This window comes from Nicotiana sylvestris, chromosome 1 (genome assembly GCF_000393655.2).
Source record: "Nicotiana sylvestris chromosome 1, ASM39365v2, whole genome shotgun sequence".
Taxonomy (NCBI): domain Eukaryota; kingdom Viridiplantae; phylum Streptophyta; class Magnoliopsida; order Solanales; family Solanaceae; genus Nicotiana; species Nicotiana sylvestris.
In genome coordinates, this window is record NC_091057.1 from 99,958,521 (window position 1) to 99,985,069 (window position 26,549).

Below are 26,549 nucleotides of genomic sequence, written 5' to 3' on the forward strand. Positions count from 1 at the left end.
AGACAAGGAGCAAAGAAAACAACAAAGAGATACAAAGGTTCTACGAAGAAGAATAAGCTCTGCTTATGAAGTAGAATGAGTTTGGAAAAGTTTCAAAATCAACAAAACACCCCTTATTTATAAGACTTGGGGGCACCAGAATCGAAATGGCATGCCATGATTGGCACGAAGATTGAAACAACAGAACCAATCAAGGGCCACAGGTGAATCGATGCAATGCATCGGGAAACGACATCATCAAGACGCATGACTTCATGATGTTACTCTCTCTCTCTCTTGGACTAGATGGTTCTAACGGACTTGTCGGGAAAGTTCAAAGAATTCAAAATGCGCGGTCCGCAGAAAGTCACGTTGCCTGATTGTTATGACGACCATGACCTGCATGGCCAGATCGGTAAGCTCAACTACAAATGGCATTATCCACTCATCAACCTCGCCTGCGAGGACGACCTCGATAAGCGTAGGGACTAATATGAGCCAAAAAATATTCTGATATAGGTAGGCCACGTCAGCATCATTATAGCGTTCATCGACCACCACGTGCTATCATTAAGGGCCCCACAGAGAGTGCTACCAAAGAGTCAATAAAAATCAAGGCCGTGATGTCACCATAGTTCAAGGTCGAGGTCGAACATCTTAAACAGAGTTATAACGGCTAGTTCTAAGATAAGACATAAAAGAGAATATCCTAGTGGATATTCTCTGTACATGTACTATTACAGTTTCTAGGAATGTGTTCCCTATAAATAGAAAGAGACTCAAGGATACGGGACAAGGGGTATTCATTTTGTAAGAAACACATTGACTTTATAGAGAGAATTTGGTCTTATTGCAAGCATACAAAAATATCCTTATACTAAAATTCTTGTCTAGCATTTCCACCGGATCCAAGAACAACCTAAGTGTTCGAAGGCATATCAATCATTTATCATTGTCAGAAGAAATATCCACTGATCTCACCCCTTTTCGGGTGACTTATACCTTTTATTTACTTATATGTCATTTATTATTATTTAATGTTGTATTCCATCTTTTTGAGTCATTGAATAATGTTATTATTACTTATACCCGATGCCATTTGGACAAATATACTAGTTATTTGTCATACCATCGATAGCTTCATCTTGAGGATATTATTTTTAACTGAGATTAACCCTTCTTTATTTAAATCTAATTGGTTGAACCAAGATCTATATTTTTGGTCAAATAGCTACCTAATATTATTATTAACATTTAAAACTTAAAAGAAGAAATATGTTTTACTCACCAACCGAACACTTTTTTTTTTTTTTTTTTTGAGAAAACGTTGTCCATGAAACTTATGCCAAAACACATTTGTGAAACATCTCTTTATAGCATCTTGTTTTTCGCCACGTACACTGACACAAATTTACTACTACCAAATACCAATATGTTACTTGGGGCGAAACTTAAATGTTTTAGTTGAGGAATCTCAGATGTTTCTGGGTTCAAGCTTGAACTAATATACGAAGAGATTGTGATTGAATTAGTATATATAATTTACAGTTGAATATCATTCATCTGTCCCAATCAAAGTATGTTAACTTGACTTACATTTAATTAAAGAGATATAATGATAACCACGCCTCAATCTTAAGTAAATTAAAATCGTTTATACGAATTTGCAAAGTATTTTCCTAAGTTTTCTTTGTCCTTAGTTTCCTCCCACTTCATTTTAATTGCATGACCTTCCTAAGTCCTAGTTAAATTAATAAACTCACTACAGTTCCTTCCCTCTCTAGAAAAAAAAAAAGTGAATAAAAAAGTTCCTTACCTACCCCACCCCAAATCTTAACAAAAGGCAAAATCCCCAGAAATTTGGAACACTTTTGGGAAGATCCAAAGACCACTGAGCTAAAAATCTCAGAGTAATAAAAAGAATGGATTATCTATCAGTATTGTAGTTTTGCAGTCCATCTCTAGTCTTGCAGTTTTTTCTCCTTTTAGCTGCATTTATCTATATTTCAACTAATTTATCACCTTTTTCTCCTAAATCCTTCTTCTCTTTCCAAAAAATAAACCCAACCCACTCTTCACCTGTAAGTATCAGTATCATTATCAGTATCCTTTAATTTCTTTTCCCAAATATATATATATATATATATATATATATATATATGAATCTTTTTTAAAAAATTCTTTTTTGGGTAATAGGGAATGGAGAAAAATGAGCTCAAAGAATGCTTCAACGGAGGAAAAAACAGTGATTATTACTATAATAAACAGAGCTTACGTGGAGCCCTACAAAGGCGAGTACCCATCGATGTTTGATCTTTTTTTAGAGGCTTTTTGGGAAGGAGAAAGGACAAGGTCATTATTAGACCATTTATTAGTGGTTGCCATGGATCAGACGGCGTACGAACTCTGCAAGTTCCGGCGACTTCATTGCTACCGGTTGCTTACCGACGGCGTGGATTTCGCTGGCGAGAAGATTTACATGTCGGAGGAGTTTATTAAGATGATGTGGAGAAGGACACAGTTTTTGATAGATGTGCTTAAACTTGTTTATAATTTCATATTCACGGTAAGTAAATAACCACTCATATCTCTCATTCTCTCTCAACTCAACGTCTCAGCAAATTAATACTCCCAATAATTAGAGCATGAATTTAGCAAAAGTGATAAATACTTATTATTTTTTGAAACAGCAAATATATATATATTTTAAAAAATTTGTCAAAAAGGAGTCTTCTCATATTATAGTATTTATAAGGCAAAACACTTTACCACCCTCTAAACTTGACACGAATTATTAATTACAGCCTTAAACTATTCGTGGTCTTAATTACCCTCTCAATTTGGCCTTTTGAGAGCCATTACCCCCTGGATGCTGATGTGGCAAAAAGTGTGGGTGCACTCGTCTGTCACGTGGATTTTTCTGTATATGTGGTATTTTTTTTTAAAAAATAAAATATATTTTTACCTTTTAAGTATGTTACTTTTTTAGATAATTTTTTTCGAATACAATTTATAATAAAACTTGGATAGAACTATATTATTTATGCTAAATTTTTTTATTTGGCTAAAAATAATAATGTTTTAGTTAATCTTTCTTTGAATTTGACCTGAAAATAAAGATTTATACAATTAAAATAAATAGTCAAGGCACCTAAAAAGTTATAAAAATACATAGTTTGAAATTAATTATTTTAGTTATAATTTTTCTATATAGCTCTAAATTATGGTGCTCTAAAAATATATCTTTTTAGGGATTTTACCTGAAACAAGTAAAAATACACAGTTGAAATAAATAGTCATTGCATTAAAAGAAGAAATAAAAAGAGTGTGCAATTGCAAGAAATAACTTACTTTATGGATACATTTTTAGAGCAATAAGTATATTAGAAATAATAAGTTATTTCTTGCAATTGTAACATACTTATAAAGGTAAAAATATATTTTATTTTTCAAAAAAAATCATATATATAGAAAAATACATATGGCAAGCAAGTGTGCCCAAACTTTTTGCCACATCAGCGTCCAGGGGGTAATGGCTCTCAAAAGATTTAGTTGAGAGGGGTAATTAAAACCACGAATAGTTTAAAGCTATAACTAATAATCTGTATGAAGTTTAAGGGGGTGATAAAGTATTTTACCTATTTATAAATCATGAACTCGTCACTGTTCATTGGCCTTTAAAATTTATCGAACTCTCTCTTGAATTATAGAATGATAACATTTGGGACAAAATAGTAATAACAATAAGTAGGCATTCTTTGGTTTATTTCCAAAATTTGCATTCTTATTTAAAGGTTAGCATTAACGGTCTAAAATAATCATGAATATTAAAATGACAATCTTTTAAGTTTTTTTTATAATCATTTAGTCGGTTTTGGACAAGTTATAATTTTTTTCAAAATAAAAATGCAAAAAGTTCTATACATCATAAATCATAAGTTTTAGAGATAAACAGTAAGAATATTCAAAAATTTAGCGAGTATTTTGGTATATTACGTACAAGAGTTTCATTCGAATAGAAACTTGACTGGTAGACATGACAGACTCGTATGATATTAAATTTGCCCTAAAATCCGAGTAACAATTAAACTTATATTGTAATTTTAAAGATATGTGATTTAGTCCAATACCAATTGATAAACAAAGAAAATATATAAATTAAAGAGTAAAGTAAGTCAAACCAGTGTGCAAGCCAACTCCGGACCTCGAGCTATGATAGTCTTGAGGTGGGTTAGTAAGAACAGTAAATTATAAGGCAACTCTGATGAACAGTAAGCAAGAAAATGATGAATGTATATTCTCTTGTCAATGAATTATATCTTACAAATGAATAGGCTCTCCTTTATATAATAGGGGAATCCTAAATAAGATACACTTCTAATTATAATATGGAATCTTAATGTACGGCTGTCTAATCGCCAAGGACTAATCCATTATGGATTTACACTGTGATCTTTGGCCGTTGCGAGAATCTCGCTCTTCCTATTACCGAACCATAACGGTATTATCTCGAAGTGGGCCTTCTTCCAACCTCGAACTAAAGTTATCGACCTCGACCTCGTATTGGAAAGGAACCTCGAGCTCAAGCTCGGAGTTCTGACCTCTCAACGTGGTATCACCTATTGATAGAAAAATGTTTTTGATATCTCAAAAAGAAATATTCTAAAACTAGGTCTGGATTTATTTTCTTACTATTATATTAATAGGTCTTTATTATAGTAATTATTTTAAATATCTTTGTAACAGAAATTAGTTTAATGTTGAATTTAATTTGGGACAAATAATCTGACCAATAGATGTGAAACGTTTCAATTTTTTAAGAGCCTTAATGGCCTTAATTCTTGAACAGTTATGCCAACAATCCGAAGCTTACGTTTTTATATTCAATTTGGATTATAACGTTTGTATATGTTTAATTTTAATGTTCTTGAAGCTTACGTTTCTGAAGCTTTAAAAGGTCTTTATGGCTTGGACAATTTGATATCAGAAAGTGCATTTTCTTTGCACTATATATATACGTCTTTGGTTTTACTTTAATAAGAGTGTTTGTGAAGTAAAAAAATTCTTTCTTATTTTGTTTTGAGCTGGGTTTAGTTCTTAATCTTTGTTGTTTCTGCTCCTAGTTATACTAGAAGAGTTTGTCGAATCCTGGGGATATGCTCAATAATATTCATCTCAGTGTGAGCGAAATATCCTTAAGGACAATGTCTTTGACACGCCTCAAGCTAAATCTTTTGTTCTCCATAATCATCTTATTTTACAACAATCTTAAGGATATTTACACGTTGTTATTATGGAGAATAACGCTACTAATATTGTTGTTGTTGCTGCTACACCCGTTGCACCTACTGTTTCTGTTGTTGTTCCCTCGCTAATTACATGTGTCAAACCTTTCCCCGATGTTTCAAAAATTGTGGTTTTTGGTGGAGATAATTTTTATCGCAAGCACGCTGTTGTTGACAAAGGAAAAGAAATTGCTACTAGAAGCAGCCTTGTGGAGGACAACAACCGTCGGAGAAAATCAAGTAACAAGTATGATAAAAGAGATGGTTATAAGCCCAAAACCAACAATCAAACCTTCAAGGAAAAAGACAACTACTTTGTGTGTGGCAAACCTAGTCACTATGTTGCTCAATGCCGAAAAAGGGTTGGGAATGACAATCCCACTAAGGCTAAAGTAAATTTGACTGAAGCAAAAGTGGATGATATAATTGTTGCGGTTGTTTCCCAAGTGAACCTTGTGGCCAATGTGAAAGATTGGGTGTTAGATTCTGGTGCCACGAGGCACATATGTGCTAACAAAAAAAACTTTGTGTCTTATACCCAAGTTGAGGAGGGAGAAGAAGTTGTCTATCTTGGTGATTCAAGAACTACTCAAGTTCTTGGAAAAGGCAAAGTTCTTCTCAAACTCACATCTGACAAAACTTTGGCATTAAATGACGTGTTGCATGTTCCTAGTATCCGAGCCAATTTGGTCTCTGTGGGATTATTAGGAAAAGTGGGGGCGAAGGTTTCTTTTGAATCTGATAAGGTCGTGTTGACCAAGAATAATAATTTTGTTGGCAAGGGTTATTATAACCATGGCTTGTTTGTACTCAATGTTATCAATGAAAATGTTAGCACTTCTACTTACTTAATTGATTCTTTTAATTTATGGCATGCTAGATTAGGATATGTTAGTTTATCTTATATTAAGAAAATGCATTCTAAAGGTTTTATTTCAAATATTAATTTTCGAATATTGATAAGTGTGAAGTTTGTTTAGAAGCTAAACAAACTAAGAAATCATGTGCTTCAGTATTTAGAGAATCTGAATTATTAAGTTTAATTCATACTAATTTAGGAGAATTGAAACAAACTATGACTAGAGGAGGAAAAAAATATTATGTGACTTTTATAAACGATTTTTCTAGATATACAAAAGTTTATTTGTTGAGAAATAAAGATGAAGCTTTTGATAAGTTTTTAATTTATAAATATGAAGTAGAAAATCAATTGGATAAGAAAATCAAAAGAGTTAGATCTGATAGAGGCGGTGAATTTATTTTGTTGAATGATTATTGTGAGAAAGAAGGTATAATTCACGAGATAACTCAGCCATATTCTCTACAATCAAATGGTGTGGCGGAAAGAAAAAATAGGACTTTAAAAGAAATGATAAATAGTATGATTGTTAGTTCTGGTGCTCCGGATAATCTTTGGGGTGAAACCATTTTATTGGCTTGTCATTTACAAAATAGAATTCCTTATAAAAAAATGGGTAAAACTCCTTATGAGTTGTGAAAAGGGTATCCACCTAATTTGAAATATTTAAAAGTGTGGGGGTGACTTGCTAAAGTTATGTTGTCTGATCCTAAGAAAAGAAAAATAGGATCTAAAACATCTGATTATATATTTATTGGGTATGTTGAAAGCAGTGCAACATATAGATTTTTAGTAGTCAAAAGTGATGTACCTAAAAACAATACTATTGTTGAAACAAAAAATGCTGAATTTTTTGAAAATATTTTTCCTTTAAAATTTGAGAAAATTTCTGATGCTTATATTATTCCAAGTGATAATATTTCACATGTTCCAATTATGATTTTGAAAGTAAGGATTTAAGAAGAAGCAAAAGACCAAGGAAAGAAAAATCTTTTGGTAATGATTTTTATACTTATCTTGTGGATAATGATTCTTTAACATATTCTGAAGTTATTTCTTCGTTTGATGCCTCATTTTGGAAAGAAGTATTGATGTAGAACTAAATTCAATTTTACAAAATAAAACTTGGATTTTAGTTGATTTACCTCCGGGGGCTAAACCTATTGGTTGTAAATGGATTTTTAAGAAGAAACTCAATCCGGATGGTTCCATTGATAAATATAAAGCTAGACTTGTTGGAAAAGGTTTTACCCAAAAGCAAAATGTTGATTATTTTGACATTTATGCTCTTGTAACTAGAATTTTCTCGATTCGTGTTTTACTTGCCTTGGCTTCTATTTATAAACTTTATATTCACCAAATGGATGTTAAAACTGCATTTTTAAATGGTGATTTGGAAGAGGAAATTTACATGGAGAAACCTGAGGGTTGTATAGTGTCTGACCAAGAAAACAAAGTATGTAAATTGCTAAAATCTTTGTATGGTCTAAAGCAAGCACCTAAACAGTGGCATGAAAAATTTGATCAAGTATTGATTAATGATGGTTTTTCATCAATTGAAGTAGATAAATGTTTTTATACAGAATGTGTAGATAGTACATGTGTTATTATTTGCCTTTATATGGATGACATGCTTATTTTTAGTTTTAGCCTTGATTTGGTACATAAAACCAAAATTTTCTTGTCCTCTAATTTTGAGATGAAAGACATGGGAGAAGCTAGTGTTATTTTAGACATGAAAATAATAAGAGATGGCAATAGTTTAATGCTGACTCAATAACATTATGTTGAAAGAATTCTTAAAAAATGATAATTTTGATGTGGTACCTGTAAGCACTCCTTATGATGCTAATAGTCAATTAAAAAAAATAAGGGAGATGCTATAGATCAAAATAAATATGCTCAAATTATTGGTAGCCTAATGCATTTGATGAATTTTACTAGACCTGATATTGCATATGTTGTGTGTAGATTGAGTAGATATACTCAAAATCCGAGTCATGATCATTGGATTGCATTACTAAGAGTAATGAAATATTTGAGAGGTACCATGAACTATGGTGTTAAATATAGTGGATTTTTCACTGTACTAGAAGGATACAATGAAGCTAACTGGATCTCCGATTCAGATGAGACAAAATTCACTAGTGGTTATGTGTTCACCCTCGATGGAGGGGTTGTGGCATGGAAATCAGCTAAACAAACAATAATAGCTAGATCTACCATGGAATCTGAGTTTGTGGCATTAGAATTAGCTGGCAATGAGGCCGAGTGGTTAAAGAACCTTTTGGCAAGTATTCCACTGGGAATAAAACCGGCACCTTCTGTGTCGATGCATTGTGATTGCCAAGCTACAATAGTCATTGCTAAAAATAAATCCTTTAACGGGAAGAGTAGACATATCCGATTGAGACATAATGTGATAAAACAGCTGCTGAAAGATGGAATTATTTTCATAGATTATGTGAAGTGAGAAGTGAATTTGGTCGATCCTTTGACTAAATCTTTGGGAAGAAAATTAATATCTGAAACATCGAGGGGAATGAGACTTTTGCCAATTTGAGTTATATCAACTATGATGGTAACCCAACCTATGTGATTGGAGATCCCATGAAGTAGGTTCATATGGGTAATAACAAGTCATTAGTTGATCAAACGTGCACTATTAATTATATCCCTTCCTATGGTGTGTGTATATATAGTGCAAGACTGCAAGGAATGGGAGACTGAGTTATTAAACTCTTAATCTAATCCGTAGCCTAATTTTAAGTGGTGTATTGCGCTGCAGAATACACTTGATGGATAGACCTATACGAGTGTGGATTGGGGCCGCTCCTATGAAATTTATGGCAAAAAGTTTCTAGAGCACTCATGAAAACCAGGCGTACGCATGGTCTATTAGCGCAAAATTGCGACAAACAACAAAGTGTGTGCGAGTATAATGTGATAGGTGAGACACTAAACTTACAAAAGAATTCTTGGTTCATAGAAGTTCTAAACTTCACCAATTGTTCTGTAAGTTTAATCTTATTTTATCTAGATCTAGTTCATAGTCCAAGAGAAACCAGATTCGACGCATTATGCTCTTTTGTGAAAACCCAGCAAGTTATTTATTTTTTATTTTATTTTTTAATATTCTTTTTGGGATATGTGGGGGATTGATAGAAAAATATTTTTGATATCTCAAAAAGAAATATTCTAAAACTAGGTCTGGATTTATTTTCTTACTATTATATTAATGGATCTTTATTATAATAATTATTTTAAATATATTTGTAACCGAAATTAGTTTAATGCTGAATTTAATTTGGGACAAATAATCTGACCAATGAATGTGAAACATTTCAATTTTTTAAGAGCCTTAATGGCCTTAATTCTTGAACAGTTATGCCAACAATCTGAAGCTTACGTTTTTGTATTCAATTTGGATTATAACGTTTGTATATGTTTAATTTTAACGTTCTTGAAGCTTACATTTCTAAACATACGTTTCTGAAGCTTTAAAAGGTCTTTATGGCTTGGACAATTTGATATCAGAAAGTGCATTTCATTTGCACTATATATATATACGTCTTTGGTTTTACTTTAATAAGAGTGTCTGTGAAGTAAAAAATTTCTTTCTTATTTTGTTTTGAGATGGGTTTAGTTCTTAATCTTTGTTGTTTCTACTCCTAGTTATACTAGAAGAGCTTGTTGAATCCTGGGGGATATGCTCAATAATATTCATCTCAGTGTGGGCGAAATATCCTTAAAGACAATATCTTTGACACGCCTCAAGCTAAATCTTTTGTTCTCCATAATCATCTTATTTTACAACACCTTTTTCATTGAAGAACGAAATCGGGACCGTATACAAACTGTTCGGCTAATAATATTTCATCTTTTTTTTTATGTGACATATAATTTCAATCTCTACCCAAAAGGCATTAAGTAGGCGTTTGGACATAAGAATTGTAAAATTAAATGGTGAAAAAAAATTCAAGTGAAAATGGTATTTGAAATTTAGAGTTGTGTTTGGACAAATTTCAGTTTGGGTTATTTTTGAAGTTTTGTGAGTGATTTGAGTGAAAATTTTGAAAAATAACTTTTTAGAGTTTTTCAAATTTTCGAAAAATTTCAAAATGTATATTCAAGTGAAAACTGAAAATTTTATGCACAAACGCTGATTTCAAAAAAAAGTGAAATTTTTTTGGAATAAAAGGAAAAAAAAAATTATGTCCAAAGAGGCTCACATAATACGATATGTCATATCAAGTGTGTGGTTTTTAACATGAAAAAAGAAAAACTCATGTCATGGAGAATGACAGTTAAGAGACTTTCGGTTTAGATGAACTACTTAACGTACATCTTGTCTAGCAGTCTTAGGTCAGGTAATTTCATACATAGTGAAATTACTACCAAAGGTTCATATTTGATGGTTATCGATAGTGAAATTTACTAACAAAGGTCAATTGACAACTAACACCTTCATATTTATTTATGGGTAATAAATTATCTAACATACATTTCAAAAAATTTAAGTATTTAAGGAACCGTTTATCCATAAGAATTGTTTTCTTTTTCTTAAACTCATTTTCAAAATATAATTTGGTTATACATACATACTACATAGGAATGAATTTTTGAAGATGAATTTAAAACAAATTGAAGATGAGTTTCTTGTAACCACTTTTTCAAGGAAATATATGTTCAAACACTGATTTTACTTTTCAAATATTTTTTCAACTTAATTTTAAAAATTACTTTTTTTCAAATCTCAAATTTTTATGTTGAAACACCTACTAAGTCTGTTTGGATGATCTAACTTTTTCTCCAACCGCCCTTAATATGTAAAATTTATCTCGGATTAACATAGGTAGCAGTTTGATTTATTTTCCTTTTACCAAAGGGACATTCAGAAATTTTTTTGAATTTTTTGATGAGAAATATTTACCGAAAACAAAATATTTGATTGACTGCCATTTTCTGTAAAAATTTCTGTTTCAGAAAACAAAACTTTTTGATTGACACCGTATGCTGTGATGGCGAGTCCGAAACTGAAATGATGTCATTTTGGACAAAAAATATATTTTTACAGTTAAAAAAAATTTACATTTTTACATAAAACGCAGTATAATACTGCATTTCACTTTAACGGAAAGTTAGCCGTTAAAGTAAAATGCAGTATTATACTGTATTTTATTTAATTATTTGTTTTATTATAGGAAAACACATTATAATACTGCCTTTAAGGAAAACGTAGTATTATACTGCGTTTTCCTTTAATAAAATATAGTTGCATCTTCTTCCCCACGACAGAAGCAGTCCCCATTTTTAAAAAACCCTCCCCCACCATTTCTGCCCCCCCCCCCCACACACACACGCGATTAAAACAAATTATTGGGCCCCACCCGTCACACAAAAAGTGAAGAGCGTAGGTCCCGCATACAACCCAAGCCTTGGATTCTTTCTTTCGGGGTCAAAATTCCAAATTTCCGATATTTCAAAAAACATAAATCGAGGTATTCCGATTTAGTTTATTTCAAAACTCGTAGAGCATATGTACATTTGTTTTTTGAATGTGTTTCCACGTTGATTTGTGTTATGTTTGCGATTAAATTTGTATTTTATTTTACCCGGATTAAATTATTAGTGTTTTAAAAAAATAGGTAAAACTTGAAAAATAATTTTTATTGTTAATGAAATTGTTCACAAATATCTTTTACTGTTTTATATGTAATTTCGTGAATGTTATATTCATATGTTTGTTGTTTATATTATTTATTTGTTTAAAGAATAGTGGCCTTTTAGAGTAGTAAAATATAGAGCCTTTTAGCGTAGTAAAATATAGAGCCTTATAGCGTAGTAAAATATAGAGCCTTTTAGCATACAGTCTCTGTAGTTTAAGTATCTACTTATAAAATATAGAGCCTTTTACAAAATTAATTATTTAATTTATAAAATAAACTTACATAACTAACAAATTAATATATGTTGTCAAATTAAATATTGAGCGTGGAACTCATAGTTGTATACCCTGTCCAATTAAAAATTAATTATTTAATTTATAAACTAACAAAATTCTAAAAATATTGAAATTGACACACAAAAGAATTAAGGATAGCTTGGTGCTACTTGGCCTGAAATATTGAGTCTGGAACCCATAGCTAATTACTCTATCAAATTAAATAATTTTATTTAATTTATTAAACTAACAAAATTTTAAAAATATTAAAATTGACACACATAATAATTAAGGATAACTTGGTGCTACTGGGCCTCAAATATCGAGCCTGGAACTCATAGATAATTACTCTATCTAATTAAAATTTAATTAATGAATTTATTAAACTAACAAAATTTTAAAAATATTGAAATTGACACACATAATAATTAAGGATAGCTTGGTGCTACTAGGCCTCAAATATCGAGCCTGGAACCCATAGATAATTACTCTATCTAATTAAAAATTAATTATTTAATTTATTATAATACAAACACACAATTAATATTGTTTAAATTATAGTAGACGACATGGACTTGCCGCCTGTGCATCCTGCACCAGTCGCGGATCAGATATTAGTGTTACAGGGCGACCATAGGTCCGCCTATGTATAGGAGGGACATCTATTGGATCAGAGTCTCCGCGCGGGGAGACCGGACGACTTGTGGAATTTTTTGAGGGGGGGAGTTTTCCATGCCCGCGTAGTCCATCGCCTTTGTACTACGGGCTTCCTTAGGATTTTTTAGATTGGGCGGATGCAGCTCGACTGGCCTCTCATCACGGCGTCGACAGAGCGGTGGTGACCGGAGACGCACACTTTTCACCTGCCCACTGGAGAGGCCACCATCACGCTTCAGGATGTTCAGGTTTTGTATGGGCTGCGTGTAGATGGACTGATCATTGCACTACCCCAGTATATGAGAGCTATGATGCATCCCCAGTATTTGGATTTACTGGGGCAGTATACTGGTTTCAGACCACAGGGTGAGGCTGCACTTAGAGGGGGCAGTCGCATTTCTGTGACGGCTATCAGAGAGCATATGGAGGTATTGCACCCCGACATTTCCGGCGAGACAGAGGATATCCATATTGACCAGTACACGAGGTTGGCGTTGTTTCTTCTTTTTGGGGGTGTCTTGTTCCCGAACACTTCGGAAAATCTATTGAGTCTGCGTTTTCTGCATCATCTGCAGCAGCTAGATGAGTTACCCCAGTATAACTGGGGTGCTGCTGTTCTAGTATACCTGTACAGGAGTATGTGTCGGGCGAGCATGGGCACCCAGGTGGACATATGTGGTTTTCTGCGGCTTCTACAGGTGACAATATTTTCGAATACTCTGTTCATTACTCCAAATTCTATATAGTTAAAATGACTCTTAAATTTTACTTCAACCTTTTATCTTAGGTTTGGGCCTGGCAGCGGATCCTGCCGTTGCAGCCACCTCTACCACCACTAGAGCTAGGTGTAGCATCTCCGTTTCTCCATCTAGCTACGAGGTGGGTTCTCCGGCATGTGAACTACCAAGGGAGTGATGCTCATCATAATCTCCCCCTTGTCAGGGATGTGTTAGATATTCTGGTGGCCGGACAGGTAAATATGTACCTAAACTAACTTGTTATAAATTCACTTGTGGTGTGAATACTCACTTTTTGTTATTATTTGATAGGTCATCTGGACGCCATACAGTGACGAGTTGCTAGCTCATCTGCCCGATTATTGCTCGGTCGATCAACTGTTTTGGAGCACTTTCGTCCCGATGATGTGCCTCGATGTGGTGGAGCATCATGCCACAGAGCGTGTACTTCTCCAGTTTGACCGTACCTAGACTATACCAGGGTAGCCTGGATGGGTGCCTACATATTATCAGCGGGATGATTGTACTAGGGTGGACAATGAATTTGTAGGATGGCTAGAGGCACAGGTCCATATTTGGGACCAGCGAGAGGAGTTGATTCTACCACAACCTTCACTGATCCAGGAGGCGACTATTGAGCTTTATATGTCATGGTACTGTCGTCACACCCAACTGATGATCGGGAACCCTATTCATGTACTTGGCGATAGGTACAGACCATATGCCGGGAGGCACGAGGCACTGGTATGTTTTGTGGGATAAGTCTTATAAGTGTGATATAGCATTATTTAATTAATATTTTAAATATTGTGCAGGCTATTGGGCATCACATGTTCTACCAGTTAGGACAGGAGATGCAGCAGCATGGCGACAATGCTACAGTCGTTGAGTATGGCCGACGGGTGGAAGAGCTGGCTCTCCGGACCCTGCAGCAAGCTAGAGAGGGCGCGAGGTTGGATCACGAGGCTGAGTATACAGCGCCAGAGAAGCACCATCGGGGTAGTCCCACGAGGCAGGGTTGTCCCACGAGGCAGGGGTGCCCCACGGGGTCGCGGGGGACGGCGAGGAGGTGGTCCCCAGCAAGGGGGCGTTGAGGCACTTGTCGACCCACTTGTTGAGGCACATGATGAGGATCGTGGAGATGATCAGCCGGGTTATTTACCTCCTGCTGACAGGGTTCATCAACCCATACCTCAAAATTGCATGTAGGTTTGTCAGGTTGCCTATAAAACTTGTTCATACACACCCAGTAGCGGCATCCAGCTTCTTCCCAACAATCATGCATCATGCATTTTTTGCCGCACTCGCACCTTGGGACATAAAGAGGTTGTTGAGACATTTGTTAAAGAGAAACCTTGGTTTTATGAAAATATTTGTTATTGGTTATTGTTAAGCGCAGAAAATAACTAGAATGTGCCCGTTATTTATAGGCAAGATTTCACACAAAATGTAGTATTATACCACGCTTTACATATTAAATTTTTATGAAACAAAACAGCTTTTTGACAGTCGGTTCAGCTTTTTCCAAAATGACAAGACAATACACAAAACATAGTAACGCTTTACATATTAAATTTTTATGAAACAAAACAGTTTTTTGACAGTCGGTTCAGCTTTTTCTAGAACGACAAGATAATACATAAAACGTAGTAACAATTTACATATTAAATTTTTATGAAACAAAACAACTTTTTGACAGTCGATTCAGCTTTTTCCAGAACAACAAGACAACAGACAAAACGTAGTATTATACCACGCTTTACATATTAAATTTTTATGAAACAAAATAGCTTTTTCGCAGTCGGTTCAGCTATTTTCAGAACAACAAGACAACACACAAAACGTAGTATTATACCACGCTTTACATATTAAATTTTAAGAAAGATAATAAAGGATGTCTTGATTTTATAGGTTTTTTTTAATTTTTAGATTCGTCTTCTTTACTAATACAAATAAGTTGAATATTTGAACAATCATATCAGCATCCCAATTCAAAAGGTCATGTTAAAAAATAAGATGTAACAAGATTGTGGAACATAATTTTATTTGATAGATATTGCAACATACACAAGTATAGGAGCGTATTACAAAAAATAATACGAAAACAAAAGACTAGGTGTATCCTTGATAGTTGGGTACATTGAACGAACTTGCACTAGGAGCTGGATTACCACCGCCATGCACACCACCTGAAGGACATTTACGACGGTCGTGTCCTGTTTGCGAGCATATGCCACATTTACGCTCATAAACGGTGTCACCAATATCCATTTGGTTCCGTATACGCGTTCTCTTTTGCACTTGCAGCTTGCACAAATAGTCATTGTTACACACCATTTTAAAAGGTTCCGGCGGCTAATAATGCTCAGCACTCAATGGCTGCTGTGAGCACGTGATTTTTGCCCTATATGAGAATTACTCCCAAAAATTCAAAATAAAATAATTTTCCTTTGTGTGCAATTTTTGAATTTTCGTGACTTTTTTTGATAATTATTTGTATTTTTGCCTGTGCATGTTAATGTGTTAAATTAATAAAAAAATATATAAAAATATGTCGCATTTGCATTTGATATTTAATTAAGGTTGTTTTACAAAATGAAAAAATCATAAAAATAATGTACGTTGCATTTTTAGCATTTAACATCCAAATTGTGTGATTTTATCGTTAATCGCTATTTAATTGTGTGTTAATTATTATTAAGAGTTAATTAGTATTTCCAGATAATTTTGGGTTTTATAATTTAATCTTCGCATTTTTAGCTTTATTATTTAGGAAATTGAATAAATAGAAAAGAACAAAAATACAAGAAGACCGGATTGGGCTTTTTCTTCAATTTTAAACCACAAACCCAAAGATACCCAACCTTCCCCTACGACCCGATCCATTTAAAACCGGGTCGACCCAGTCCATAACCCAAAAGACCCAACACCCCTATCTCTCTATCTTTCATTTCACAAAAAAAAAGAAAAACAAACCCTAAACCTAAAAAAAGCTACCCGCCCCCTACTGTATCATCTTCTTCAACCTCCCCTCCAGCTGCCATGGCTGCCCCCCCCCCTTGTTGCTTCACCACCTTCAACGACCACCCATGTTGCGTCGTCTTCTTCATCATCCAACTCTACCATGACAAGCAGTCATCGCTGCTGCTTCACCTCCTCAAAATGACCACCAGTCCGACAACCCCCTCCTCGTTGACCATTGGCTGCCCTCCTCCAGACACGAAGCTCCATGCCATGGAACCTCCAGTCCGTCAACCATCATGACGCACGACCATGGCTGACCGCGTTGCTGCTGCTGCTTCGTCCAGTTTCTGTATCGTCGTCACCGGCTACTTCGTCGACGTCCAGTTCTTCTAGCAACGGACTGCCCAGCGTCACCACCTGTTGCTGCCGCTGCTTCGTCATCCTCTTCAGCACGCAGCGAACCAGTCCAAAACGAGCTTCACCTCCGACAACCATGGCTGTTGTTTCTTCTTTTCCGTCAGTCGAGGCACGACCATCTCCAAGCTCCCGTCCAGTAGTAGCGAGCAGTAACCCCTCCATGGCAACCCTGCTCCTTCTTCTTCGTCCAAGTGACCACCCTACTGCCATCTCGATCGCCCAGCAACGACCACCTGAACAGTAGTCCGTTCGTGGTCGTCTTCGGCGTCGAGTTATTTTGGTGCGATAATTGTTTCCAGGCAGATTTGTTTCCGTTCGAGTTCATCGTCGTTCCGATCCGGTTAGTGGGTTTAAGTTTCATTTCTGTCCATATTTTGTTTGATATTCTCGGATCTGGAATCAGTAAATGTTTGATTCTTATTTTTGTTCGTGTTCATCATTTCTTGATTATTTCTTCAGGTTGTTTCATTTGTTCTAGTTTATTTTTAATATAGAAATTGTTAGTTTAATTATAATGTTGTTAGATTTAAGTTGAAGTTCAATTAATTATTTCTTCAGTTTATTTTTATTCATTTAAAAGGATTTAGTTTTAATATAGAAATATGTTAGTTTGATAACTTGAATCCTTCGTCTTGACTGTAATATTGTTAGATTCAGTTTGAGGTTCAATTGATTATTTAGTTCAGTGATTTGAATCTGTTTATTTGTTCCGTTTAAGCTTAATTGAATTTGAACTCAGTAATTTGAATATGATTGTTTGATATTGTTGTTGAATCTGAAAGTAGGTTTGTTGTTAAAAAATATTGTTTAGTCAAAATAATTCCAGTTGTTTCTTTGTTGTTCATCATTTAGTTTGAATTTGTTGATTGAATTTGATTAAAAATTGGTTATAGTTGCTATATTTTGGTTAATTGATTTAGGTGAATTGGTTATAGCTGATGGGGGTAGAACGGTAATTTTACTAATTTCAGAGAGGTTGGAATTGAAAATTTGAACAATTATTTATTTTGAGTGCTCCGCCCACTAAGCATTAATAATATTAAAATAGTACATGGTGGGAGACAAGACATAATGTAGTGGGGGGAAATATAATTGTTTAAGGTAGGCATAAGGGACAAGATATAATGGAGGGGATAATGTATTTGTTTAATCAATAATGGGGAACAAGACATATAGTAGTGGGATTACGGGGCTCAAGAAGATGTGACCTTTTCTTTATTCGTTTAATTGTTTAAAGTGGTCTGTTTTTGGACATAAATAAGGGGAGTTTGGACAGAATTAAGGGGACTTTTGAAAAATCTTGGAGAGTCCGAGTTAGAGAGTTAAAAAAAATAGACTGGATTTGATCATCATAAATTCAGAGCTTAAGTTGAAAAGAAAACTGATTTGTCAGAACTTAAAAAACTCAGTCTTTGAGAATTAAAAACTGAAAGTAAAGCCTTTCTTTACTACTGAGAATCAGAATATTGTTACTGCTTCTGTGATTTGCATTTGGTACTACTGATTTTCAGATTGGTCTTCCTGGGTTTTCTTTTGCTTCTGGAGTGCTGTTTAATTGAATTCTTGGGTTTCAGCTTGGGTTTCTGGTATTGTTTGTTGTTGGGTTATTCCTGAATCTGTTACTGGTTGTGGAATCATCTCTGTTGGTTTTAAAATCTGTCCCTAGGTGTTCAATTTGCTACTGCTGTTGCTGCCTGTTCTTGTTGCTTTGCTACTGCTGATCTTCCTTTTCTTTTACTTCCAATACCAGGTACATGGCTGTAACCTTGTCGATATTGTAAGCTGAAATGTGAAAGCATGAATACATATGAAGAATGGAACTTTGAAGCTTTAATTTAGCTTTTTCTTTGTTTCTTTTACTGATTGTATTTAGGCTATTTCATGTATTCTTATTCTATAAATTTCTGTCGCTTTGCATAACTAGGCATCTTGTAGTTATGTACTAAATAATACTCTGTTTTAGTTTGGTTATTAGGTAGTATATGTTTAAGAATGCTCATTACTGTCAAATTGTTTAATAATTGGAATAGGAGGAAAATAACATAAGTTGGTCTTTAGTGAATCGGCTTGGCAAAACTAGTTAGTTCAGTAGCTATGAAGGTTTTAATATTGTCAACAGTAGGTTAATCGTGAACATGTAGCTAAATTTAGTTAAGGCATGAATTTGAACTAATTTCGTGAATTAGGTATTAAGGCATGATTTGAGTTCAAACAAGACTAGATAACGTTTAAGTTTAATAAACTTTCGAATAAGCATTAGTGATTAAGGTTAATTCTACTTTCAAATAATTGTAAATAATTAATTCCAACGGTTCAAGTCATCTAACAATGTGAGTTTAAACTAGTTATAGAATAATTGGTCTCTTTTGAATATATTATTTGTCGATTCCGTATTTTATTTATAATTTCAATTTTTAGTAATATTCCTTTCTGTTAACATTTGTCTTAGTCTAACAATTAATATGTTACGCCATTTTTCAAGCATGTAATTAATTAGGATTTTTCTCTTTTATGTTAGAGACGAATTTAATAAAAAATGTAGTCACTTTAGGATTATCCTTTTAAAAATAAATGAGACGAGTCTCGCCAAATAAAATGCACAGGCTGCGGGGCCCTCAATAGATGTTAATAATTGTATAGATTTCGGGAGGGGCCATTTAGCGAATTTCACGGCCCATCCCAAGATAATAACGTGATAGTCTCTTTAGGCGCGTGTTTAATAATCTTACCTTCTTAAATTCGGGTGTGCATTTCGTGCGACCCAAGTCCAAATCCCAAAACATCGAATCAAATGTGTTCAGGATTGCGGGTGCATTTCATGTGATGCAATCCAAAGACATGTTTTAAACGATGTTCAATTTTCTTTAATAATTTAAATAAAAGCGGTTCAAAGTTAAAATTGGCACATAGGTTCACAATTGTATGAAAATTAGATAAACAAGCCAAATATGACAGTTGAGCGACCGTGCTAGAACCACGGAACTCGGGAATGCCTAACACCTTCTCTCGGGTTAACAAAATTCCTTATCCGGATTTTTGGTTCGCGGACTGTAATACAGAGTCATTCTTTCCCTCGATTCGGGATTATAACCAGGTGACTTGGGACACCATAAATCTCCCAAGTGGCGACTCTGTCTTAATAAATAAATCCCATTTTGATTGTCCTTTGATTGGAAAAACTCCCTGAACCCTCTGCGCCCTCTCTGGCGCGGGTAAAAAGGAGGTGTGACAGCTCTGGCGACTCTTCTCGGGACACTACCCAGAACCACCAGTTCAGGGTTAGAAATTCGAGCTTGATAAATTGTTGTATTTTGACTTTATTATCTGATATTCTCATATGATCTGTGCTTAATATGCAAAATGATGCTTTTACCGCTTTGATATTTTGTGAACTGTATATAAACAGTGTCGAAACCCATCTGCTCTCTGAGTCTTCTAAATCATGAAGAAGGGTGCACTTCGTGTGGCTTCTTTTCTGTTTAGAGTCAATCCCATTTTTAGAACGAGGTTCGGATAAGTTGCAAAGCCGGGTTGAGCTTCTGTATCCCCGGTACGCTGCCCCTCGGCTCGAGCTGTCCGCTTGGGTAACCCAGGTCTAAAACAAACACCCAGGTTCTGAACCTAGAATAACTCAACTTCATGCCGGATCCCTAGTAGGAACGCTTATCTGCATCATGTGCATTTTTTGACTTAGGGGACTCAACACAGGGGTTGGGTCCATCTAGGAATAGCAACCTGAAACAGAAAAGACCATCCTGATGCATCCTACTTACGCTCTGTGCATTTATTTGTTTCGAACCCGCATGTTGACCGGCTTCTGAATCTAAGGAAATGTTAGAAAATATTTGGAAAAAAAATTGAGAAAAAGAGAAAATAGCAAGGGGAGAGTTAGATGATTAATTTAGAAGAAAAAAAAACCAGTGTCTAAGTACTGTCGGAACTCTGCTGAAATTTTGAAAAATATATATTTTATTTTTAAAAGTTGTTTGTTTACCCAAAAAACAGAAAGTGTGTAGGAAAGAGTCCTTTATTTTAGTTTGCTTTGTTTTTTTTTTTAAAAAAAACGGAAAGGAAAAAAAGTTTCTTTTGCTATAAAAGAAATATGTTTGTTTTCAAAAATTAGTTAGTTTATTTGTCGGAACTACGCCGGTTTGATTCTCACAGGGCGTGAGATACGTAGGCAACCTTCGTCGGGTCCAACCTCCCTTTTTGCAGAAATAGCCAAAATGTCAGAATTTTAATTTTATCATAAATGAGTCGGGTGACGCCGCTTTTGTCAAATGTAGCTGAATGTTCCCGAAAGGGACGCCGGAAGGCTGACTTTGCATAAACGACCATCTTTGGTCATTCTTTTGGGTTGTGATCAGTTATCCCGCACAGCCTTAAAATCTTCATCTCCGAAGTGCTGAAAGGTCGTGTTTGCAAAACCAGGTCTTTTATTATTTGAAAAACAAGAAAATTGTCAGTGGTCAAGTGAATACCATTTGATTTTTAGTTAAAATAAGCCGCCCCAGCTTCGGTGATGTCTTAAACCGTTCTTTCTGAGATAGCCTTAGAGTATCTTTCAGTTGTCGAAGGGCTATTTTCGTAAAAAAACGAACAAGTTTGTGAAAGGTCGTAAAATAATCCTTCCCCGCCTTAAAATTAAATTGAGAAGGGGCCACGTCTGAAAAACAACCATTTGGTTAAAATTGGCATATAGGGGAAAGAATCTGGCTGTTTGTTTTTGAGTTTGTAATTCTTTGATTAGAGTATGCGGGTTATTTGATTTTCGAGACCGTTTGTTGTCTTTTGTCAAAGTTTGTTAGTATGGTCAGTTTTTAAACTTTTGTAATCAAGTTTGTTTTATTATGAAAATTGAAAATTCCAAAAAAATGTTTTAGTATTATTTATCTTTTATTGGGCAGAACTATGCCCGGTCTGATTCATGCGGGGACATGATACGTAGGCAATCCACATAAGATTCGACCGCCACTAAAAGATAAAAAGAAGAGGCAAAATGAATGAAAGAAAGAATATAAGTTGGAATGACGCATGCAGTCGAAGCAAAAACATGATAGAAATGGTTAACTGCCTAGGAACATTGCATTCCCCAATATGAAGTTGCAATATGTGTTAAACTCTAACGCTAACAAGTTTGTTGTTCTATTATCAGAGAAAGAGATTTCAAAACAGTTAGTTTGTTAGAGCGTACTGGCACCGTACCATTATCAAACAAGATCGAAAGGGCCCATACCAGAAAGCATGACTGGCTCAGACAACAGTGTTGAGTCGGAAAAGACGACAAATCAAATGTTGAAGGAGGCCATGGAAAAAATGGAAAAGATGAGGCTAGAAATGAATGAAATGCAGCTAGCCTTAGCTAGAGCCCAAAAGGGGCCTGAATCACCTGTTACTTCTATTCTTCCCCCAGGACACACGCCGGAATACCCCTCTCCCGGCCCTTCAACGAGTTTCCCAAGCCATCACTACTATCAGGGAGGAGAGGCATATGATCCCCAAGCTCCACCACCCAATCAAAATCCTCCTCCACCAAATGTTCCCGTCTTTGTGGCGCCTCCCCTAGCTTCATTGCACAGATCGTCTAGTGAGTCATTGTTTCAAGCTCACAATGCACAATATTACCCCCCTGAACTCACATTCAAACCACCCGAGCCCCATAATTATAATCCCCATTTTGAGGTCTCGACGGAGATTGAAAAGCAGGCTAAGAGCCCAGAGCAGGACGAGGTGATGCGGAAATTTAAAAGCCTGGAGCAGTCCTTCAGGAACATGCACGGGTTAGGCAACCAGGTCAGCGTGGCCTACAAGGATCTATGCCATTTCCCTGACGTCTAATTACCAGCAGGGTTCAAGATGCCCAATTTTGATTTATATGAAGGGCATGGCAATCCTATAGCACATCTACGGGGCTTTTGTAGCAAGATGAGAGGAGCGGGGGGCAAAGATGAGCTACTGATAGCTTATTTTGGCCAGAGTTTGAGCGGGTCGGCACTAGAGTGGTATACAAGACAAGATCCAAGCAGGTGGTACACCTGGGATGATCTGGCATAGGCTTTTGCAGCACACTTCCAATACAACCTTGAGATCGTCCCCGACCGTCTCACACTGTTAAAACTTGAGAAAAAGCCTGGAGAGAGCTTAAGGGAATTCGGATTCCGTTGGAGAGAGCAAGCGGCAAGAGTCGATCCGCCAATGAGGGAAGGTGAAATGGTGGACTACTTCTTACAAACGTTGGAGCCAACCTACTTTGGTCACCTGGTGACGTCGGTTGGTAAATCCTTCAATGAAGTAGTGAAAATGGGAGTTATGATAGAAGAGGGACTTAATTCCAATAAGATCCTGAGTTACTCGGCAATCAAGGCAACGACTCAGGCCATTCAGAGCGACACAGGAGGTGCGCTTGGAAAGAAAAAGAGAGAAGAGGTCGCGACAATAGAGGCAGGCAACTGGTCCAGATCGAGAGGTCCTTCCCCTCGCTACCAACCCAGACCCCATCACCCAAACTACCCTCACACTCCAAATTACCCTTCACAACCCTACTACCCGCCACAAGAACCACACTTCTCCGTACACCAAGTCCAGACATACACTCAGCCTCCGGCTCGACTGCAATAGCGCGCGCCGACTCCACAAAATACATACCCACCCCCACAAAGCACCTATCTGCCGCCAAGGGCCTACAGGAACCCTCAAGGGTAAGTTTCCGGGGAAATCAGGCTTTCAGAAATGAAAGAATACAGAGAACATTCACTGAGTTGGGAGAAACCTATACTGTCGTGTTCCACAAATTAAGGCAGTTAGGCTTGTTGAGTCCTGTTGAGCCCAGATTGTCAAATCCCCTTCCCAAAAATATGGACCACTTGGTAAGCTGTGAGTATTGTTCGGGGGCTCCCGGACATGATACCGAGAAGTGTTGGAAGTTGAAACATGCAGTGCAAAATCTTATTGACACCAACAAGATTGAGGTTCAGACACTAGAGGCACCCAACATCAATCAGAACCCGTTGCCGGCACACCATGAAACCCACATGATCGAGCTAGTGCACGAAGTAGGGGAGATTAAGAAGCCCTCACAAACGGTAATGACGATCCGTGCCAGTGAAAATAGTTTGAAAGAAAAACCGACCAGTGGAAAAGCAGTGGTGCAGTGTGTAGATGACAAGCCAGTTATGGTGATGGGGGAAGGGTCCAGCAAGGCGGATGTACAGTTTGTGTGGTTGAAAGCAAAAATCAACAATTGAATGGCTACTCCTCTTCCTATCCGAAGGGAGTCTTGGTAGTGGGCTCTGATTTTCTTTCTTGTTGTCTGGATTATTTCAGGGTTGTAATCCAGATTTCTTTTTGTGCTCGCCAAAGTGTGAAACCTTGCTATCCCTTATTTTAATAAAGTGAAAGTATTTTTTTCTTCATTCCTTATTTTGTTTTAATTTTTCTTCTTCTTTTTCTCTTCTGAACAGTTCTCTTTATACTGGTTCTAATGACATGGCATGCATGATGGATCTCAACCTAGTCTAAAAAATCAAACTGATTTCGAACTTATAGTACAAGATTGTGATAATGAGTCGGAATACGATGAGGATGAAGCCTTCGAAGAAATTAACAGAGAGTTGAGCCAATTTGAGAAAAAAAACCAACTCAAATGACACGGAAGTCGTCAATCTAGGGGATGCGGATGATATCAGGGAAGCTAAGATAAGCATCCATATTGAGCCAAACATCAAGGAAGAACTAATAAAAGCACTTATTGAATTCAAAAACGTTTTACATGGTCATACGACGATGTGCCGGGTTTAAGCACCAATTTAGTGGTTCACAAATTGCCCACTGACCCGGCATTTCCTCCCGTTAAGAAAAATTGAGGAAGTTCAAAACCGACATGAGTGTGAAGATTAAGGAAGAAGTAACCAAATAGCTGCATTCTAAGGTTATTCGGGTCGCTCCATATCCTGATTGGTTGGCTAATGTGGTGCCAGGGCCAAAAAAGATGGAAAAATCAGGGTGTGTGTTGATTATCGCAATCTGAACAAAGCAAGCCCAATGGCGCTTTACGTTTAACAGATATCGAAGGGAAATGCATCGACATGGCTATCAATTCTGATGCAGTTAAGAGATATTATGTATGATTTCTTGTAATTGTAATTGTTGTTTGTTTGTACTTAGCATTTATCGGAGAATGAAGTGACGGAGGCAATTCTTTCTTCTATCCAAACACTTTATCCTTTGCTTCCCCTTTTGAGCCTTATTTATTCTTTCATACCCCTCTTTTGGAATCAATAATGAAAATGAAAGAAAAAGAGAAGAAAAAGAAAAATAATGATAATAAAGACAAAAGAAAAGTCATAAGAAAAACAAAGGAATTGGGAACTACGTTTGACCTGATTCCTCAAAAAAGGATACGTAGGCGCCTCACGGCTCGGTCATAGTGTAACAAAAAAAAATCCCCAAGCAAGAAAACTGGGGCAGAAGTTGTGTTTGTAATTTTGGGAAGAAAGTTCGATTCCAAGAGTTGTAATGTTTTACCCATCAAAATGATTTTGAACCCTCTTGATACCCCTTTTCTTTTTGACATACACAAAAACCCATATTGATGTCCAAAAAAAACCTCCCGATTAGTATCCGAGAAGTGCAAGGTCATGCAAACGGAAGTCGGGAATAACACTCTGATCCCTAGCAAAGAAGAAGATCATAAGCTGGAAATGACTTGATAGCCGAAAGAATCCCCAACAGAGAGAGTCATATCGGCAGCACTCCAATCCCCAGCTGAAAAATAAAATAAAATGAGAGAGTCTTATCGGTGAAAACCTTCACAGGCACCATAAGTCGACGAAAGATGAGAGAAATAAAACGAGAGTCTTATCGGTGAAAACCTTCACAGGCACCATAAGACGACGGGAGTGGAGAGAAACAAGAGAGTCTTATTAGTGAAAACCCCTCGAAGGGCACTATGAGGCGACAAGACAAGATTGGCGGAAAGGATCCGCATTTGGCAAAGAGTTAAGTGCCTGTTTATCCCCAGCAACATGAGGTCGTCCGAAGGGTTGATTGATACAAATAGACTGGGTTGATTAATCCGGAATGCGCGACATGATCGTTGGGATCGGTTATATCACTCAGATAAGTTCTTTTCTTTCCTTTTCCCCAGCATTTGTTCAGAAAGACTTCTTCTTTTTCTACTTTTTTTAAAATCATCACTTTTTTATTTCTTGGTTTAAAGACTTTACCTCTCCAGCAGGTTTCTTTTAAAAAGGATTTTCAGAGCTTACTACATGTTGCCAAAATGATGCAAAGCAAAATGCGAATAGGACAGGCCAAAGATAAGGCGATAAAGCAAAAAGAAGTTGGTCGCAAGACCAAATGATGAATGGGTCTAGATCCTAAGAGGACCAAATTTCCAGGGGAAATTGGAGAAAAACAGGAAAACAACAGTTGAGAAAATTGTGGACCCAATTCCAAGAGGGCCCCAGCAGACCATCGAGATGTAGGGGCATCCCCGACAGATTTTCGACCAAGTTCCAAGAGGGTCGGACAACACAGAGTGGGGAAGGAAGAAAAGGAAAATTCATCCCCAGCAAAATAATCCCCAGCAAGTTTTGATAGCGTAATGAAACACAGAGCGGAGAAGGGAGAAAGGGAAAAACCATCCCCAGCAGGAGTGACACGACCACTCACCATGTTTTAAAACTAACAAATTTTTTTGATTTGAA

The 26,549-nt window shown here is 36.1% G+C and overlaps 1 pseudogene; it reads left to right on the forward strand.

The window, feature by feature from the left end:
- Window positions 1–1,796: 1,796 nt before the first annotated feature.
- The window catches only part of LOC104231196 (uncharacterized protein At1g28695-like), a 40,743-nt pseudogene continuing 15,990 nt past the window's right edge, over window positions 1,797–26,549 (forward strand).